Raw genomic sequence first — 11,213 nt, 5'->3', positions numbered from 1 at the left:
TCGACTTCAATACCTCTTTCAGAAATTTTAGGTCCTAAGACGATGCCTTCATTCACCATAAAGTGGCACTTCTCCCAATTCAAGACAAGATTGGTGTCTTTACATCTCTGCAAGACTCGATCAAGGTTGCTGAGGCAATCATCAAAAGAAGACCTGTAAACGGAGAAGTCATCCATGAAAACCTCAACAATCTTTTCACAAAAGTCAGAGAATATAGCCATCATACATCTTTGAAAGGTGGTAGGTGCATTACATAAGCCAAAAGGCATACGTCTATAAGCAAAGGTACCGAAAGGGCACGTGAAAGTGGTTTTCTCCTGATCAGTTTGTGCAACTGGTATTAGGGAGAAACCAGAATAACCGTCTAGAAAGAAGAAGTGTGTGTGTGTTTAGACAGTCTTTCTAGCATTTGGTCGATAAAAGGCAAAGGGTAATGATCTTTCCTAGTGGCTTTATTCAATTTCCTAAAATCGATCAATTCATCCTTATCATTAGGGACAATTCATCCTTATCATTAGGGACAATTCATCTTTATCATCCTATAGCCAGTAATAATCCTCTGTGGGATCAATTCATCCTTATCATTAGGGACAACGGTAATACCACCCTTCTTAGGGACGCAATTCACCAGACTCACCCAATCGCTATGAGCAACAGGATAGATAATACCCGCTTCCAGGAGCTTTAGTATTTATTTTCTTACTACTTCTTTCATCTTAGAATTCAATCTCCGTTGATGATCAGCAACTGGTTTGGAATCAGGATCAGTTTTGATTTTTTGCTGGCATAGAGTCGGACTAATGCCCTTAAGATCATCAAGAGTATATCCAATAGTAGCACGATGCTTCCTCAGAGTTTTCAGTAACTTCTTTTCTTCATGCTCTGAGAGGCTAGCACTAATTATTAGATCAATATGAGCAGCAAATGATTCACACAGTGAAGCTACTATCTCAGAGTCAAGTCCATACTTAGCGCTAAAGTAACAAAAAGTATTTGTTTCAACAAAGGATTGAGCGCAATCAAACTTGAAATTCATACCTGACTCCTTACCTTCTTCAAGCTCCCAATCTTCATAGTTGCGTTTAATTCTCTCCAATAAATTCCATCTGAAGTTAATATCTCTCTTCGTAAAAGAACCGGTACAAGAACTGTCAAGCATGGTGCGATCATCATGATAAAGCCGAGCATAGAAGTTCTGAATGATAATTTCTCTCGAAAGCTCATGGTTGGGGCATGCATATAACATTGATTTAAGCCTCCCCCAAGCTTTAGAGATGCTTTCTCTGTCACGAGGCCAAAAATTGTAAATATAATTCCGATCACGATGTACTAAATGCATAGGATAAAACTTTTGATGAAATCCAATTTCAACCGATTGTACTCCCATGATCCAGTATGATCACATAGCCTATACCATGTTAACGCCTTATATATCCTTCAAAGATAAAGGAAAGACCTTCTTCTTGACCTCATCCTCGGGCAAACCTACAAGCTTAAATAAACTACAAACTTCATCTACACAGATTAGATGCAAGTCTGGATGTGATGTTCCATCTCGTGTAAAAGGATTAGCCAGCTGTTTCTCAAGCATACCAGAAGGAAATTCAAAGAAAATATTTTCAGTAGGTGCAGCAGGTTGAGGAGCAACTCTTTGTGCATCCGTTCGAGGTGAAGATACCCCGAACAAGCCCCTCAAAGGATTAGTTTCCATAGTGACAAGTGACAATAAATTTCAGCACACTATATGAATGTTTCCTTACCAATTTCCACTTACCAAAGGCGCTTCACTCCCCAGCAACGGCGCCAACAAAGAGTCTTGATGACCCACAAGTATAGGGGATCAATCATAGTCCTTTCGATAAGTAAGAGTGTCGAACCCAACGAGGAGCAGAAGGATCTGACAAGTGGTTTTCATCAAGGTAAAATCTGGAAGCACTGAAATTATAGGTAACAAGTGATTGTGTGGTGAGATGATTCGTAGCAAGCAACAAGTAATAAAAGTAGCAACAGTGCAGCAAATTGGCCCAATCCCTTTTGTAGCAAGGGACAAGCCGGGACAAAGTCTTATAGGAGGAAAAACGCTCCCGAGGACACACGGGAATTTCTGTCATGCTAGTTTTCATCATGTTCATATGATTCGCGTTCGTTACTTTGATAGTTTGATATGTGGCTGGACCGGCGGTCGGGTAGTGCCCTTACTTGGACAAGAATCCCACTAATTATTAACCCCTCTCGCAAGCATCCGCAACTACGAAAGAAGAATTAAGACAAAGTCTAACCATAGCATTAAACTAGTGGATCCAAATCAGCCCCTTACGAAGCAACGCATAAACTAGGGTTTAAGCTTCTATCACTCTAGCAACCCATCATCTACTTACTACTTCCCAATGCCTTCCTCTAGGCCCAAATAGTGGTGAAGTGTTATGTAGTCGACGTTCACATTACACCACTAGAGGAAAAACAACTTACAACACATCAAAATATCGAAGGAATACCAAATTCACATGACTACTACTAGCATGACTTATCCCATGTCCTCGGGAACAAAAGTAACTACTCACAAAGAATAATCACATTCATGACCAGAGAGGTAATGAGTAGCATCAAGGATCTAAGCATAAACTCTTCCACCAAGTAATCCAACTAGCATCAACTACAAAGAGTAATTAACACTACTAGCAACCTTACAAGTATCAATCGGAGTCGCGAGATGGAGATTGGTTACAAGAGATGAACTAGGGTTTGGAGATGAGATGGTGCTGATGAAGATGTTGATGGTGATGAGTCCCCTCCGATGAGAGGAGTGTTGGTGATGACGATGGCGACAGTTTCCCCCTCCGGGAGGGAAGTTTCCCCGGTAGGATCGTCCTGCCGGAGCTCTAGATTGGTTCTGCTCAAGTTCCGCCTTGTGGTGGCGGCGAATCCATGAAAAAGCCTCCTCTTGATTTTTTTTTCCGAATGAAACCCTTCATATAGCAGAAGAGGGGGGCCAGAGGGCCAGCTGGGTGCCCTCAAGCCCTCTAGGCGTGACCAGGGGGGTGGCCGCGCCTAGCTGGCTTGTGGCCACCTGCTGGCGCCCCTCTGGCACTTCTTCGGCCCAGTATATTTTATAGTTCCCGAAAAATATCCTCGTTGATTTTTACAGCGTTTGGAGTTGCGCAGAATAGGCATCTCAAACTTGCTTCTATTTCGGGCTAGAATTCCAGCTGCCGGCATTCTCCCTCTTCATGTAAACCTTGCAAAATAAGAGAGAAATGGCATAAGTATTGTACCGTGAAGTGAAATAACAACACAAGAAGCGATAAATATCAACATAAAAGCCTGATGCAAAATGGACGTAAGAGGGATCACCTGTTTTGTTCGTGTCTAAGAAGGATGGAACTACTAGACTATGCGTCGATTACCGTTCCCTCAATGAAGTCACGATCAATAACAAGTACCCACTCCCCAAGATTGAAGACTTGTTTGACTAGTTAAACGGAGCTAAGGTATTCTCCAAGATCGATCTTCGTTCTGGATATTACCAACTGAAGATCCGACCTGAAGACATACCCAAGAATGCGTTCGGGACACGGTACGGTCTATACGAGTGCACTGTCATGTCTTTCGGGCGGACTAATGCCCCAGCTTACTTCATGTACCTCATGAACAAGGTCTTCATGGAATACGTGGATAAGTTTGTCGTCGTATTTATTGATGACATAATAATCTTCTCCAACTTCGAAGAAGACCATGAACAACAATTGAGGTTAGTGTTGGAGAAGCTTCGAGAGCACCAACTTTATGCCAAATTCAGCAAATGCCAATTCTGGCAGAACGAAGTTGGATTCTTGGGTCATACCAAGAAAGCAAGTGGATTGGCAGTCGATCCCTCCAAGATTACTACAGTAACCAACTGGGAGTCGCCAATCGATGTGAAGGAAGTCATGAGCTTCCTCGGGCTCGCGGGGTACTACCGCAAGTTCGTAGAAGGATTCTCCCACATCGCTCGACCCATGACTCAGCTCTTGAAGAAAGGCATGAAGTTCGAATGGACGCCGGAGTGTGAAGCAAGCTTCCAGGAGTTGAAGAAGAGATTGACTACCGCCCCGGTATTGGCTACTCCAGATATCAACAAGGAGTTTGTGATATATTGTGATGCCTCTAGAACCGGGCTCGGTGGGGTTCTAATGCAAGACTGCAGGGTCGTGGCGTATCTGGTACGGCAACAGCATCCGCATCAGGAGAATTATCCCACCCATGATTTCGAATTGGCACCCGTAGTGCATGCTCTAAAGACATGGCGACATTACATTCTCGGGAAGCGACCTGAAATATACATCGACCACAAAAGTCTTAAGTATATCTTCACTCAAAGGGAATTGAATATGAGGCAACGAAGATGGTTGGAATTATTCAAAGACTATGATCTTAGTATTCAATACCATCCCGGTAAGGCAAATGTAGTGGCTGATGCTTTGAGCAGGAAGGCCAGCACCTTGAACTTTATGTTCAAGGAAAGGCTACCCACCTTATATGAAGAAATGGAGAACTTCGGGTTGGAGCTAGTTGAACCAGGGTTCCTGGCTAACCTCGAAGACAAACCAACGCTGGTTGATGATATCAAGGAAGCCCAGAAAGGGCACAAGAGCATTGAAGGCATCAAGAAGAAGATCCAAGAAGGCAAGGCGCCAGAATTCTTAGTGGATGAGTAGGGAGTAGTGTGGTTTGGGAAATGTTTATGTGTACCCAACAAGGCAGAACTCAAGGATTTGATCCTGCAGGAAGCACATGATACACCCTAGTCTATTCACCCCGGTGGTACGAAGATGTATCAAGATCTCCAAGAAAAATTCTGGTGGCATGGCATGAAGAGGGAAATAGCGTCTTATGTTGCCAAGTACGACGTGTGCCAGCGAGTCAAGGCTGAGCATCAGCGACTTGCTGGACTGCTACAACCTCTTCAAGTGCCAGAATGGAAGTGGGACAAGGTCGGCATGGACTTCATCACTGTATTGCCCAGGTCAAGAAAGGGGCATAACTCCATATGGGTCATTGTCGACCATCTCACCAAGGTGGCCCATTTCATTCCAGACAACACCACTTATGATGGAAGCCAATTGGCTAGTCTATACATACATCGTATAGTGAGTCTCCACGGAGTTCCAGAGGAGATTGTATCTGACCGAGGCACGCAGTTCACCTCAAGATTCTGGAAGAAGTTCCAAGAAGCCCTCAGAACCAAACTCTATTTCAGCACCACTTTCCACCCGCAAACGGCAGATAGACGGAGTGAGTAAATCAGATACTCAAAGATATGCTCTGCGCTTGTGTCTTGGCGCATGGTGCCAAATGGAAAGACCGTTTTCCGTTTGCTGAGTTCTCATAGAACAACAGCTACCAGTCCAGTCTACAGATGGCCCCATTTGAAGTGTTGTACGGACAAAAGTGCTGCACCCCGCTCAATTGGTCCAAAACCGGTGAAGGGTTAATTTCCGGGCCGCATGTTCTACAAGAAGCATCAGATAAGGTGCGGCTTGTTCGAGACAACCTAAAGGCAGCCAAGTCGCGACAGAAGAGCTATGCGGGTTCTCACCGCAGAGATGTGGAGTTTGTTCCCGGAGACCAAGTGTACCTCCGCGTCACACCTCTCAAGGGAACCAAGCATTTCCACGTCAAGGGGAAACTTGCTCCAAGGTTCATTGGACCTTTTAAGATCACGACAAGGCGTGGAGAAGTTGCTTACCAGTTGGAGCTACCTCCGGAACTTGCGGGTGTGCACAACGTCTTCCACGTGTCACAACTTCGGAAGTTTCTTCAAGCGCCAAACCGTCCCGATCTTTACAAGGACATTGACCATCTGGCCATCAACCTTCAGCCAGATCTCACTACCGCGGGAAGCCGATCCACATCCTGGATGAAGCAGAGCGTTGCATCAGAAGCCGCACCATCAAGTATTTCAAGGTTCAGTGAAGCAACCACACCGAAGCAGAAGCAACATGGGAGCGTGAAGACTATCTTTGATCTGAGTTTCCGTACCTTTTTAGCACCTAGCTTACGAATATCAGGGACAAGATTCTTGTAAGGGGGATAGGTCTGTCACACCCTGTTTTCACTACCTCTTATTCTGTAATTCAAAAATCTGAGTTTATTAAAACTTTTTCAAAACTAATGGTGTGAGTGCTATGATTGTCATTGTATCCTTGTATGCTTGATCATGTGATATCACAAACCACATTTCTCATGACTTAATTAGTTTCAAAACCCTTTTTCTTATTTCTGGTTAAAGTAAAACACTGCTTTGGGTTGCACTACAAGTCCTTGATTGCAAGGTGTTCTTACCCAAAGTTTGTGATCTGCTTCTAGCACCATTTTAGAGCACCAAAACCATAAAATAATTGTTTTCCTAATTTATTTGCATGTCCATTTCTCAGGCCAGAAATGGTATTCCTATGTGGAACAATACTTTTCTGCCTTAGGAAAATATGAGAAAATTTGGAGATGATGAGAAGGATATATATTTTCCATACATAAGATTTCCAACCCCTATTTATATTATTATTATTTGAGTAAAACCCTGAAAACCCCTTCTATCTGTTTTGACCTTTTGAAATATTTCTAAAGGAAATATTCTCAATAAATTCCTAGAAAAGTCCAGTGGTATCCCTAAGCCATATTTGGTACACATATAAAATTTTACCTTGATCCAAGGTGATTAAGGACACCAAATAATTGTAAACCCCCTTCTGTCCAGAATGAAGTTAGAGCAACTCTACATAGCAAATATTTTCCAATGGAGTTGAAACTTTGCAGGAGTGCCTAATACCTCAAGTGAGGGCTCCATGCCAAAGATGGGATTTGTGGGACTTGATTTGCCCACACTCTCTTTGGAAGCAAAAGATCTGGTCATTTGGTGATGTTTTAAGGTTTGCAAAGCTAAACTTGTCCAATGGATCTCAAACTTGGTGAAACCCCTTGTTTTAGCACCAAACCCAATCCTGTTAAGTTGCAGAGCCAGTGGTGGGGTGCAACCACCCCAAACCACTATCGAGCACCTTCTGACAGATGGGTAAAACCCCTCCTAAACTTAGTTAAACCCCAACCCTTTCACCCAAACGCTCAAATTAGGTGGCTAGCATGAATTCCAAGCCCCAGTCAACTTGCCCCTCTCAGGTTCAAAGTAGAAATGCCAAAAACTCCAATCTAAGCGTCAGCTCAAGGCTGACAGCACCTGTTTTCCTTGTCCCCCTTGACCAGCCGAAGCTCCCACGGGTCTCCAACGGCTAGGCATCTCTCAGCCAGTGCCCAGGACACGCTAGACACGTCCAAGGCACCCCAGGGCGCGCCAGCATGCCGTGGCATAACAAAGCTACGCTTTGAGCGCGCTACATGGAGCCACCGAGGTGGGGGCGATGCTCTCGACCAGTTCCAGCCTCCCCCGATGTGTCTATCCTGTCCACCGACAACCCCTTTGCATTAGGCGACCATCAGGGCCCCTTATCTCCCGCGCTAAGAGCTGGTGCGACGCGTGCCCGCGCGCACCAAAACTGGCTAGAGATGCGTGTCTACGGTAGTCACCCGAGTAAGCCAGGAGAGGCCCGGTGCTCGAGATCGACCGAGGCCCCTCCGCCTCGGAGCTCCGGTCGATCTCCGGCTACACGTCGGTTCCCGCGTTTCTCTGCCCACCAAACCACTCCCCATGACCTCAGGAAGCTTTCCCCTCTCTTCCCCGAGCAAATTCATGCCCCTAGCTACCACCTCCACCTTCATCTGAAACCCCTCCGCCGCGGCTACCTCGTCGCCGGTGATCCTGAGCCCCTCCGACATTGTCTCGGCACCATAAGGTAGGCGACGACGAGCCGTACCCTTTCCCGTCGCAGTTAGGGCCCGAGGACGTCGGTAGCCATGCCGGCGTGCTCCTCCTCCTCTCTGGCCAGAGGTAGGAGACGGCCCCGACAGGTGTGCCCCACCTGTCGGTGGCCCATCTCTCTCTCCCTCGCTGCCCGCAACCACTGACCGCAGGGGCCCGCGCGTTAGGCTCAAACCTGACGGCGTGCACGTGTGGGCAGGCTGGTAGGCTGGCCCGGTCCGAGGCCAAGCCAGGCCAGGGTCTATAGCCTTTTTCTTTTTGATTTAATACCTGAGTTTAAATAATTTTACAAAAAGATTTAACCAGTGTAAAAATATAATTTTTCCACTTTATTCTTCTAAAAATATGTAGTATTTAACAGAACCATTGTACGAATTTTTGGAGTAACTGTTCTGTTTTAAATAATAAAAAGGATTAAATTGGAGTAGTTTTGCTTCTCTTAAGTGGATTTTAAAAATATTCCTTCATTGAAAACAGAAGCAAATATTTTTAAAATAACAACCTGGATTTATCAGAAATAACCAACATTTTTAAAATGACTTTGTGATCTGTTTTGGAGTGAGCTACGAAAAGCAGCCCTTTGAGCATGTCTGAGCATATGATATGATGCATGTTAGTGTAGCAAAAATTTCCGTTGCATATGATCATAAGTACCGGTAAATCATTGAGGTGATGTTACCGATGGCTCCTCCGGAGCACGTGCATTGAGCATGATCCTACCACCTATGAGGGTCATGCTAATATCATGTTGACAAGTAAATTTAGAATAGTATTAGCATGAGCATGATGATGACATAAATCAAGGGATTATGAAAACCCCGCCGGGTGCCACTAATGCCCGAGGGTGATGATGAGTTAGGTGGCCACTTTCGGAGAAGTGGAGCATCGGGTATTTTGAGTGAGTATGGTTTCGGAAATGGGATTAGATTTATGAATGGTCGACTGTCCCAACCTTACATGTACGACCATGTTACCCCATTATGGGACGGGGCTTTGTTGATTACCGTGGTCGGTGCTAGCAAAGAGCCACATTACTAGTGGCGGGAGTGATGTGTGGTCACTCTCGTGATGGGATCGTGCCAGGTAAGGCGACTATGCCGTTTTTACGTGTTCCAGGCACACCGTTGGTCCCCGCATCGTTGATATTGTCCAAAGTCGGTGCTCGTAAGACGTACAACATGTGTGTTGGGTACCAATCGAGTGGACTTCTTTGCCTAGTATCGTCAAGAAAGGTATTGATCGGGTACTTACCTCGGGTATGTTATATACCACGAGTCGTGGATGACACCGAAGATTCCCGAATCTCGTGGGCCCAGCGTACTACCTCTGCAGAATGTAAAACTATTCGAATAGCCGTGTCCACGGTCAAGGACAGTTGGGTGCTGCTTCTTAAACTACGTCCAGTCATTTCCGCATAAACCAAGTGTGTGTGAGTATGGAGTTGATATGAAAGAGTTGATATGACCAAGTTTGGTGACTTGGCATATAGGGTGAACCCGTATTGTTCAGCCCTCGATAGATATATTGGTATCTGTAACCTGTTCTTCAAATCAACATTTAGCTTATGTTGCATACCATGAACCATGTTTATTACAACCAAGTTGTTGTCCACCAAAGATGCATATTATTGTTATCCTTCACTTGCATTGTTCATATCATGGGCTGTTTGCGAGTACATTCCTAAGTACTCATTGGCTTGCCATTGGTTATATTATTGACCAGACATGGAAGGACCGGAGTTTGGAGAAGAGTACGTCTTCGGAGATGCCCCTGCGAACTAGGACGCTTCCAAGTCAGAATGCCTGTTGGTGTAGGCTGATGGCATGGGAACCCGCTTATACCTTAGATTTCCGCTACTAGTTGTATCCGTGCGATTTGGCCTTATAGGCACTACCTTGCGAACTTGACCATTCGGATTATAATTCGGTATTTGGATGTAAGACTCTTAATATCCGGTGAGCATTGATCTCTGGGATAACTGAGCATGTTCATTCGGCGTTCTCGACCCGTAAGTCTGGGATCACTGAGTACTATACAGTTTTGGTGGATAGCAGCTTAACTGTAAATAAACATACTCATGGATATGCAACATAAGCTAGATGGTAATTAGAAGAACAGGTTACAGATATCAATATATCTGTTATGGGCTGAACACTCCGAGTTCACCCGATATGCTATGTCACCAAACTTGGTCATATCACTCTTTATCATTAACTCCATACTCACACACACTTGGTTTATGCGGAAACGACTAGACGTAGTTTAAGCAGCGCCACCCAACTGTCCTTGACCGTGGACACGACTATTCTAATAGTTTTACACTCTGTAGAGGTTGTACCCTGTACCCACGAGATCCGGGAAACTTCCGTGTCATCCACGACTCGCCGTATATAACATACCCGAAGTAAGTACCCGATCAATGCCTTTCCCCTGACAATATTAGACAAAGATATCCACACGATTGGTACCCATCCCACATGATGTATGTCTTACGAGCACCGACTCTAGACCGTATTATCCATGCGGGGACCAACGGTGTGCCTGGAACACGAAAAACGACATAGTCGTCCTACCTGGCATGACCCTGTAACGAGAGTGACCACACATCACTCCCGCCACTAGTAACGTGGCTCTTTGCTAGCACGACCAAAGTAATCAACAAAGCCCCATCCCATAAAGGGGTAACATGGTCGTACTTGTAAGTTTGGGATGGTCGACACATCATAAACTAATCCCATTTCCAAAACAATACACACACAAAATACCCGATGCACCACTTCTCCAAAAGAGGCCACCTATCTCATCATCACCCTCAGGCATTAGTGGCACCCGATAGGGATTTCATTAACCTTTGATCTAATACCATCACCACGCTCATGCTACTATGCTTAGCTCTACTTGTCAATATGATATTAGCGTGACCCTCATAGGTGGTAGGGTTATGCTCAAAATGCAAGTGCTCCGGAGGAGCCATCGGTAACATCACTTCAATGATTTACCGATACTTACGATCACATGCAACGGAAATATTTATTCTACTTAGCATGCAATATAACATATGCTCAAACATGATCAAAGGGCTGCTTTCCTTGGTCACCTAAGTATCCGGGGTCTTCGGGGTCTTCAAGTCCAACTCCTTCGTCAAGCGTGGTTTCTATCGTCGTATTATATAAAAAGCAAAAAGTAGCTCACTCAAAAACAGATCACAAAGTCACTTTCAAAATGTTGGTTAATTCTGATAAATCCATATTGTTATGTTAAAAATATTTGTCTCTGATTTTAGTGAAAGAAATATTTTTAAAATCAACTTAACCAAAGCAAAACTATTCCAAATAGCATTTTTAATTATTATAAAACAGAAAAG

The sequence above is a fragment of the Hordeum vulgare genome, chromosome 7H, assembly GCF_904849725.1.
Source record: "Hordeum vulgare subsp. vulgare chromosome 7H, MorexV3_pseudomolecules_assembly, whole genome shotgun sequence".
NCBI lineage: Eukaryota > Viridiplantae > Streptophyta > Magnoliopsida > Poales > Poaceae > Hordeum > Hordeum vulgare.
The sequence above is the reverse complement of the archived record's forward strand: the minus strand, read 5'-3'. Positions refer to the sequence as shown.